This window comes from Protopterus annectens, chromosome 4.part0 (assembly GCF_019279795.1).
Source record: "Protopterus annectens isolate FY-2018-M chromosome 4.part0, PAN1.0, whole genome shotgun sequence".
NCBI lineage: Eukaryota > Metazoa > Chordata > Ceratodontiformes > Protopteridae > Protopterus > Protopterus annectens.
This window is the reverse complement of record NC_056733.1, coordinates 426619353-426630217: the sequence shown is the minus strand read 5'-3', so window position 1 is coordinate 426630217 and position 10865 is coordinate 426619353. Positions and strand designations below refer to the sequence as shown.

The window sequence follows — 10865 nt, the reverse complement described above, 5'->3', positions numbered from 1 at the left end:
GGTACATATTTGACTGTGTAAGGTTACAGATGGTAAAGATCTGCACGCAGCAAACAGAAGAGTGATGTTAAGAAAAAATATTGTAAAAAAATATTTGGTGAATGAACTGGTTCAGTGAAAGACAACTGATGAGAAATATTGCTCTTCATAAATGAGCAGTTATGTAGATCTAAAGATTTTTTGTTGAACTGATGTATGTATATATAATTTTATCTTAGTCAAAATATTATCATTAGTTTGGAAACTCAAGTGTATAATGTTGTAAACAATACTATAATCTGAGGTAGATCATGAAATTTGTCATTTTATACTTATATTTCTAAACTGTTTTTCTACTACCACCTCCCCTTTTGAAGTATATATTTTGCTGTTGTACTGTCTTCCCCAATAAGGAAATATACACCTCTTCTTTACTTCATTTCATTAATTTATTCTGATTATTCCCTAAATCCAGTTTAGGGGTGAGGATAAGCTATCTCCTATTCCAGCACAGGCACCAGTCCATCATGTGATGCACACAGACTCAAGCAAAGCATGCACAACTGGGGGCAGTTAGGAAGATTGTTAGTTCACCTGCAGCATATCTGAGATTGGAAAGAAACTGAAGCACCCAGGGCAAGCCCACATCAACACAGAAAAAACAAACTGACTCTACAAAGAAGGAACACTTTTATTCTGATACTCAAGTACGCAGTACTAACAGTTACACAAAAGCCATGCAGTTTGAGAAAGGTTCAAATGTACACTGATTTATATATATTAGGTAAATATCCATGCAGCCTTCTTTGAAATCCTTTATAGCACATCATATCTGCAATTAGCAAGTAAAGTCACATAGTTATGGACTTAATTTAAAGGGCCTTGCACAGTAGCATTGAGCAGATATCCCTCAGGAACTGGACTCTATCCATCTGGAAGTACTTATGGAGAGGCAAAGGAAAGCAGTAGCATTTGGGACTGCTTTTCTGCTGCTGTTCTAATCAAATAGGAGTGGGTTTTACATTTCTCCTCCCCTTCTCAGAAAGTAAATGTCACATTACTTGAACTGAAGGTTCCATCTAAGTGAACTGCTTCATATGCTCCAGTCCCACACATCTTTGAGAAGAAAAAGCGAAGTGCAAGAAGTAGTCTCCTCCTGAGAGACACTGGTAAGATATTTTTTAATAAAATGCTAATAATGTGATGCATGTATAGACTAGAAGGAACTTGACAGCATTGGGCAATGACTTTAAGGTGGAATTAGTAATAGAAAACAATGCTGAAAATCTCTTAACAACTGTCTGCAGAATATACTTGGATGAAGCAGGATATCTTCCATCATAGGGACACTGCTTCTGCAGCTGGAAGGATTTACAGCATGGTTTCAAGGGAAATGCACAGTTTAAGAGCAGGAAATGGTAGAAAATAAGGCACACTTCACTGCTTTCTGTAAAAACATTTATGTAAAAGCATTTAAACCTGCTACTCATTCCCTACTCATTGCAGGGCATAGTGACAGCACTGTTAAGTGCACGCTAAACAACATCAAGGATCTATTTATTGAAATGCCAGCCAGAGAAAAGAAGCTTCTGATATCAAAACTAAGAGCTTCCTTTACTGAACACTTTCACAGCACAGTATAAGCATGTTATTCTTGTAGCATATGTTTATAGACATCAGATATTTAGTTTAACTTTTCCTTCTGAACTTTTTCTTCAGTTCTGTTTATCTACTCTAAAGAAAATCTAAGTGGCAGGAGAAATATACAAAAAGAAAAAAGTGACAAACTGATATTTTAGCTGGAAATATTCATGTGAGAATACAATGGAGTTTGCACTGTGAACTGGCTTGATTGAGTACTTAGTGAATTTAGACTTTTCCATTTATGGTCTGATTAAGGAACTGTATAACTATAACAATGCTCAGTTAAAGAAACTGCTGGTTTAAATTATACCTTGCCTGTTTCTCCTAAAGATATGGCTACGAAAATGCACGTCTATCATCTGAGACGCTAACTTACAATGATGTTTAGGAAACGAGTAAAATAAATGAATATTGCATTTCAGCTTTAACACAGATATGATTATTTCATACCAGACCAACCATATGTTTATTAAGCAAGAAGAAATATGATCGTGAGTTAGACTTTGTTTTCAGTATTCAGTCTTTGGGGAGTTTAGTATGTTATAAAGCACACCTGACTGCCATATTGTCCACTGTGGTTAATTTAACTGAACATTAATATAAGTCATGGAAATGGCAGTGGATCTGCCTCACAAAATAAGGGTTTGAAGTTCAGTTATGTTCTCTGTATTAATGCAGTTTTGCATGTCTCCTTGTGTCTGCATGGGTTTCCTTGGCATGCTGTTGTTGACTGCCATTTCCCAAATGCATGCCGGCTAATTGGCTAAACTATTTTTTTTTGTGTGTGTGTGTGTGTTGTATTAACTTTGTGGCCCAGGTTGTAATGGACTAGGTTTTATGAAGGACTAGTTTACTTATCTGGCTAGCAACGTAAAATAAGGTAATAGTCGCTTTTGTCATATAAATTCACTAATCTTGGTCTTGCAGTTGTATTATTTATTGGGTTAGATTTATGAACTCTAGTGATGTCCTAAACATGTCTGCACTGTCTGTGTGTGTGTGTAGCATCTTTGTTAGCACCTTTAATTTCGTTGCCTATTTTGAGAGTTCTTAGGCAAAACTAGAGTAGAAATGAAATCATTCTATAGTATGTAGCAGGAGTTAAGGGGAGGTGGCTCAAAGACACAAGGTACAGCATTTGATTCTCACTTGTGGTCATTATCTGGATATTGTCTAGGCATGTAATAGTCTGCAGACTTGATTGCCTAGTATTTACAGGGCTTGAGGTTGTTAAAATAGCCTTTTGTGATTACTTCACACAACACTATATATTGTAGTCGTATTTTATACTCTTTTTTTTTTTTTTTTTTGTTAACTGGGTATGCCCACTTGGCCACGGTGGTGCAGCGGTTAGTGTTGTTGCCTCACTGCAAGAGGTTCTTCAGTTCAGTTCTTGGCCAGATCACCTTCTGTGTGGAGTCTGCATGGCCTCCCTGTGGTTGAGTGAGTTTTAAAGGTGTGTGTGTGTGTATGTGCGCCTTCTGTGAAGGTTGTGCACTGGGCTGACAACTCAACACATTAAAATCCCCACTGCCAATCAATCTGCAGGTGGTGGCGAACCCCAATGGAAGAAGCTGAAAGAGTTAACTGGGTATGCCCACTAAACACAAGTGCTCCTTTTCACGGGTGACTGGGAGCATTGTCTGGTTAAGTGAATTAGTCATGGTCACACAAAGAGCAAATGGTTGCCGAGGGAATCAAAGCCTGGACTAGCAAAAGCAGCTAGTTAACAGCTGATAGCCTTAATCCTCTGCACTAATTACCAGACACTTCGATGAGCTTGTTGTCCATGAAAAGAAGTGTTGACATTATTAACTATAAGGAACATAACCCCATTTAAGTGCAATCTCTGTTTTAAATTTATACTAGCATTTTTACTTTTATTGAGTACATTTATTTTTGTCTATATTAGTAATTTGCGGCTATGTTTTTGCATAACAGTTTATTTCTAGATTAAATATTCATACTGGTGGCAGGTTTTATAGACTTGACTGCATTTTACTTGCTGGTTAATTGTTTATTTTCTTTAAATCTGCCCTTGCCCATCTCACTGTTTTTTTTCTTCTTCCTATTCCTAGTCTCCTTTTTAAGTTTCATATCTGCTGCCTTAATATTATTATTTTTTGTTACGATATGGACTACCACCCATGATCTCCTCATCTTTAACTGTTACAAGCAGTTTGTAATCCCAAGGATGTGAAGTGCTTATTAATGCCATCCACCAGCCCCTAAATTTCTCATTGAGTGAAGGGGCACATCCCCGTTAGGCAACCTATTGCCACTTTGGGGATGATTCTTTAGGCAAGGTGCCCATTGTTTTTTTCTTGATACACAGGGAGCTTACTCAGCATCTCAAGGCAGTAGTTAGAAACTGCAGTCCACTGGCTGTATTTAGGGTACTTTTGGTGACTGTGTGGTTCATTCTTAAAAAGCAGGACATCATTACTGGTTTGTTTTGAATTGCTGACCATGCACTGATAGTACAAATCTAGCTAGATTACTGCATAAATCTCATCCAGTTGCTCATGCTCCAGCTGACCACACTGTTATTTGGTGCCCATGAGGGGGAGCAACCTGCAGGAATGCAATATTTTTTAAATTAAAGATCCATTTATGCTTTTTTTCATTCAGATTGCTGGTGGATTTGTTAACTCTTTTTAGTATGTTTTGATTATAGGAACTTAATATAGATACCTATTTTTTATCATCCCTCAAGTAACCTGAAAATATTTATAAAATCAAGTCAAGTGTATTATAGTGCTTAATATCTGAAAAGAAAATTTCTAAAACTAGTCCACATTACATGGGCTGTCACCCAGAAGATTTTCCATACCGCAACATTATGCAATTCCAAAACTCAGAAGTAATATGGACAAACAAGCCAGGTACATAAAAGCTATGTAAATAAAACTGGTCAGCAGAATATATGGGCTCGTTGTGATTCATAAATATAAAAAGACGGCACCATGGTATGCAGCCTGAGATATATAGCAGCATGGTCACCTTTGTCCAGCATGTAGAGAAATCTATAAGATGCTTCTTACAAATGGAAAATACAGTGTGATGTTCAAGAGAGCACAGCTGAGCAACATAAGCTGCATTGTAATGCCCAGAGAAACATATCCCACATGTAACGTGCCCATTACAAAAGTCACCATAACATACATAGACAGTGTTCACAAAGACTGACACTCACTGAAGTGTGCTAGTCTGTAGATATTACACACATCAGGCATTTGTTAATGAAAGATTCTGAATCTTACTCTATTTACATCTAAACCTTCTAATGCATATAAAATCTGGTATTCATGCATAAGTAATGCAGTTTAAAAAGTCATAAATCACATTACTGTGTATGCTTACCAGCTACCATGAACTGTGAAGCTGATTTGCTACTATGCACCTTCTGTATTCCATAGTTTCTTGTTGTCATAGCAACAGTAAATGGAGTAGCTCTGTGCACCTCTATAGCAAATGATAGGATAAGCAAGTCACCTGTCTATGTATGGACGGTGCAGTGGTAGCATTGTTGCCTCACAGCAACAGGTTCTCCAGTTCGATTCTTGGCTGGGGTACCTTCTGTGTGGAGTTTGCATGTCCTCTTTGTGTGGGTTTACTCTGGGTACTCCAGTTTCTTCCCATGTTGCAAAGACATGCGTCTGGAGCATTTCTCCCCAGGCCTCCGCTGAAAATTGGCTTTGTTCCAAGTCAGACTTTCCTGGTTAACAAATGTTAAATAAATAGTAGCAGCATACTACTTCTACAATCTGTAAAACGCTTCCATATCTTAATTCCATACCAATGCACAGGATATAATGTTCACATCAGCCTGGATTGCTAAATATTAGCCTTCACACTCCATGATCAGCCAACATTTGTTAAACACATGCACATGCACACTTTTTCATACAGCTGCCAATGTTATATCTAGTCATCATACAATGTTAAACTCCCACCACACTGTGTACTTCTGTGTACTGAATCTTATTTGCTCAAGAATGCAACCCCCCCGCACACCTTCTGAAGAGTGACCATTTGAAATGTCCAAACCCACTAGAGTGAGCCCCGAAACTCAGATACTGAACAACAGAAAAAAAAACAGAATTACAAATATCAAGTCCTTGATTGTCATTTCCTGTAATATCCCCTTTTCTCCAAGGTATAACAATCTTGGAGTTGATATATACATATAATCTCAAGTTCAGTGGGTTTAGGGGGCTTGCCCTCCCTCATTGTGGGGGTGCAGGGAGGATTGCCCCTGCAAAATAGAAGTTTAAAGGTGAAAAGTGATGTTTAGAATTTGTTCTTCTCCCATAGCTTTGGTCCTTTTTTTCCGGTCTGTCAGCATTCGGCATTACGAGTGCCGACATTTCAGTTGGAAGCCAAACTCGTGTTCACTTGCTCATGTCACTGTTGCTCAAGACACATATTGCTTGTAAGTGTTTATTAATGCATTCTCCAGTCTTGCAGAAAGGGAAACGGAAATAGGCTTTACATTTTCACATCAATGAAATCATAACAAAGCCATTCAAATGCAAACAACAAACTCATACTAGCTATTAGCATTCTGTAAGTCTTGACTTTAATAAAGGTCAAAGAAATTAAAAACCTTTTGGCAGCTCAGCATTCCAGATAGAATATATTTTTTTATTGTATTTGCAAACTGGGTAAATTCAGTGGGCACGAGTGCCTGTTTTCACAGGTGACCCAAGAACTAGTTGGTTAAGTGATTTGCTTATAGTCACACAGCAAATAAATGGAGACTGTGGGAATAAAGCTTCTAGTTACAAGATGAAAGATTATAGTAACTTCCAGAGTGTATAGAACTTATTGCATTATTCTGATCTTGCATTTGCAATGGGGACCTGTTTGGATTAAAAACCTTGGCCTCCTTTTGGCTGTGGCTGTTCCTTCTAGAGTCCTAATTACTCAGTGTCTTTGATGGGGTAAATTGAGAGTGTAGCATTTGTTTCAAACACACGACTAATACTGTGCACAGTCCTTGCAGAATGACTGACTCATAGGAATACACCTTAAGTGCAGGAATAAACTGTAGGTTCCTTCTAATTTAGCATCTGCTTGGTAATGTTATGATTTTCCTGCACGTATTTCCTCATTGACTCAGTGCTGAATCACTCCCAAACACTTCATATCTGGGTTGATGATAAGTCAATTGCAGATACTAAAGAAGTAGTAACAATTATAAAGAAATTCAGATTTGTTAATGTTAGTAGCTCTACAGTACAAGGTAAAAGATATTCAGCATGCCTGATCTTTCAGTTTAGTGAGGTAATCTCTGACTTGTAGTAGGACCAGTTTCCTGGTGAAACCTTCATCTGACATATTTCAGCTTGAAGCTCCACTTGGGTGCAATCTTCAGTCTTGAGCTGGTAAATTACAGGAATTTAAATGATGTATGTGGTAGGGTCCTGCCTCTTATACTTGACTATTCCCTCTGGAATGCATTATAGTTGATTCTGAACAGGTGGTGGTAGTCTATAATTACTGATGTCCTTAGTTACTTTGTCCCTTATCAGGTATGTCGAGTCTCTGGATCAGAAAGGTTGGCTGCAAGTTGCATTACTGACCCAGAGTGGTCTAAAAAGGGCAAACTTATATTGGGCACTATGTTGTTCACCAATTAGAAATTGCTTGTAAGAACACAAATGTCTTTGTCTAGAGGGATTTCTTTTGCTTCTAGTCAACTGACTATGCAGTTCTGCATAATGAATCACTATAGCCTGATCACTAACAATAAACCTTTTTCTGCTTGCCATTTTAGGTGTAAGTTAATTTTATAAGTTTGGAAATTCTTTGGGATTGGCCTGCATTGACCTGAGTACGGGCCCTTCATGGGTGCTTCCTGAGTGGACTTGGTGTGAGTTAATTATCAAAACTATTGTAAGATGACAAGTTTGATTGTTGACCTTATGACCATCTAAATGTACATATGTGAATCCCAATTCAAATAGTTTTAGAACAGTCTTATCAGAATGTCCTGGCTCTAGTAACTTTCTTTAACTGTGTGTTTATGCCTGAGATTTGTGTCTTTCCAAGAATGTTAAAACATGTATGGATTACCCCAATCTACAAGAAACTATCTGTTAACTAATCCACCTATCCACAACCCCTTTTTCCCATTTTTACACATGAGGTTGGGGTGTCACTTCAACAGTGACAATCATCTACAGCCAAGGTTTACACCACCGGGTGGCTAGCTCTGCCATGATAATTCTTCTGCACCACACAGTCACACTTACACTTATGACCAGTTTAGAGTGTCCAATCCACCTACTACATATTTGTGGAATGTAGGAGGAAACTGTAATGGACACTAGTCCACAATTGTAGTTGTAATAACTTCTCTGAAAGCTTCCTAAAGCTTAATCTGGAAAATGTTTACCCATTCCCTAATATAAATTTATTGGTAAAGATATTCAGAACACCGCCTGGTGGCTAGCCCTGTCATGATAATTCTTCTGTACCACACAGGCCATCAGAGTGGGGTCTGACCAGGCATAGATCTCCCCTCAAAAGCTTGTAGGAGATAGAATACAGGAATAAGGCCTTGAGGTGGTCTGCACAGGACATTTTACTTATGCTCTGTATTCTTTTAGTGAGGAACCTCTGTGGATGTTCCAGTTGTTGGATATGCCTGGTTAAGTACAGACCAAAGGGGGCATTGTAATCCATGATAGGTCTGATGAATGCCGAATACAGTGGAACAATCACTTCCTTGGACTTAGATTCCCTACCTTTGTTTAAACGTTTCGCAACATAGAATGATTTTCTTAACACTGTAGACACGTGATGGTCAAAGGCTAGATTACTATCTTTGTGTCCCTAAGTCCCTGAGTACTGGGTCCACTCTAAGGAGTGTGTTGTCAATATGATAGTTACCAGGGATGGATGACTTCCCAAAGGATACTATTATGCATTTCTTGGCATTTAGTTTTACTCCATGGCTCTGATACCAGTTGTTTGTCTGTGTCAGACGCTCCTGGAGAACATTTGTGTCAGTGTGAGATTCAATGACAGCTCCTAATTTGCAATCATCTGCAAATTTAGTCATCCAGAGACCACTGACATTGGCCTTGACTTCTGAGAAGTAAATGCCAAACGGGAGTGGTCCAAGGACTGATCCCTGAGGGACTCCACTTGTGACTGGCCTCTTTGTAGAGGTGGACTCCCCAGTTCTAACTTCCTGGGTCCTGTCTGTGAGCCAGTTAGATATCCACCAGGTGACATACAGGTTTGTACCTAACCTCTTGAGTTTGTCAATGATACCTGAATGGAGTATTTTGTCAAATGCCTTGGCCAGTTCAAGACAGGCAGTGTGAATGATTTTGCCTTCATCCATTGCTTTGGTGACCTTCTCAAAGAAGTCCACCAGGCTGAGTAGGCATGATCTTCCCCTGACAAAACCAAACTGGGTTGGGTCCAGTTTCTGGAGGTTTACTATATCACTATTGATCATCTCCATGATAATTATTTCCATGGCTTTACATATAAGACTTGTAAGACTTATGGATTTGTAGTTTCCAAGGTCTGTAGATGGCCCACCTTTGTGCAGAATGAAGCCTGTTTGGAAGCTACAGTTAAATAGTAATTCCAGAGGCCCTGATAGGTCATGTTTCATGCTATTTAGAAGGCATCCTGGGACATTATCTGAGCCACTGATGCAGTGCTCTTGGTCTCAGAGAGAACATTAAGGGCCTGTTCTTTAGTGATAGTAGTAAGAGTTATATTTGATGATATTTCCTGAGAGAAGGTTGAGGGGGAGAGGCGGGTAAAGTTGGAGCTGAATTTATCAGCCAGAGGGTATGCTATATCTTCTGGGTCAGCATAGGCAGCTCCATTTACAATCCTTGGCCTGGGAGGCCAAACGTAACTCAAATTTGGCTTTGGTAGACTTTATTTGTCCTCTGAGTTGTTTGTTTAGTTTGATGAGAGTGCTTTTATCCTGCAGGGTTCTGCACCTCCTAATTTTTGCCATGATTTTCTTCCTCCTGTTATACAGCCTATTGATCCTGTGATTCCACCAGGGTGGCTTATATTTTTTAGGCAGTTCTGTACTTCTTCCTGGTTGGTAAACTGCCTCTATGCAGCTATTAATGTGCTTGTACAGGGTTTCTATGAACAATTCTACATAAGCAGCAGTGTTCTCAGGGTTTATGTGGGGCTTGATATTTTGCCAGGTTCTCGCCTAATAACAGGAGGTTAGCCTTAGAATAGTTCCTGAATATTTCAGGTTTAACTGGGGGTCCAGGTTTTATTTTTACTTCAAAGGAGACCATTTTGTGGTCTGACCTTACCAGGGAAGGCATTACAGTAGGGGGTGTGCAGCACTCTCCCATAAGGGGTGTGCAGCACTCTCCCATATTAGTGAGGACCAGATCCAGTATGGTTGCACCTCTGGTTGGTGTATTGACTGTCTGGTCCAGGGAGTTTGTGTTTACAAAATCCAGGAATCTCTGTGCATGTATGTTTGATGTCATATAGGATTCCCAGTTAATAGTGGGGTAATTAAAGTCACCCATGAATATGGTATTGGTTTGGATGGTTAGACAGTACTTACAAAAAGTAACCCATTGGTTAAATACCTTCACACAATCATTAATTAATCATCGATCAAATCAATAATCAAACTCTTAAATAAATTAATTAAGCAGTTTTGGAGGCCCTGAATTCTCTTGATTAGAAACCTCTGTGGTCTGTACAGCTGCTGCAGGTGTCTGTTGAGATACGTACAGAAGGGAACATTGTACTCAATCAGTGGTCTGATAAGGGTCAAGTACAATGGAGTAATGACCTCCCTGGTCTTGGATGCGATGCTCTTATTTATGAGATGGACAGTGTAGAAGGCTTTCCTTACTAATGTGGAGACATGGTGATCAAAGTTTAGATTGCTATCAACCTGCGTTCCCAAGTCACACACCACTGTGTTTGAGCTGAGAGGGATGCTGTCTATATTGTAACTAACAGGGGCTACTTCTTTGCTAAAGGGGATAATGATGCATTTTTTTGCATTTAGTTTCTGTCCATGGCCCTGACATCAATTGTTTGTGTGAGTCCTTTCTGTAATTTGTTGATGTCATTGTGGGACTCTAGGACTGCGCCCAGTTTACAATCATCTGAAAATTTAGTAAGCCCCAGGCCATCAACTTTTCACTGGACTTCAGAAAAATAAATTCCAAACAGTAGAGGGCCCAGGACAGATCACTGTGGTACACCACTGGTAA

General features: G+C 39.1%; 1 protein-coding gene across 2 annotated transcripts in view; it reads left to right on the top strand.

Moving 5' to 3' along the window:
* Positions 1–940: 940 nt before the first annotated feature.
* The window catches only part of LOC122799368 (G-protein coupled receptor 1-like), a 177457-nt gene continuing 167532 nt past the window's right edge, over positions 941–10865 (top strand). For both annotated transcript variants that reach the window (XM_044068374.1, XR_006364463.1), the window contains exon 1: positions 941–1148. The gene's annotated coding sequence lies outside the window, so the exon portion shown is untranslated. The remainder of the gene's footprint in view (positions 1149–10865) is intronic.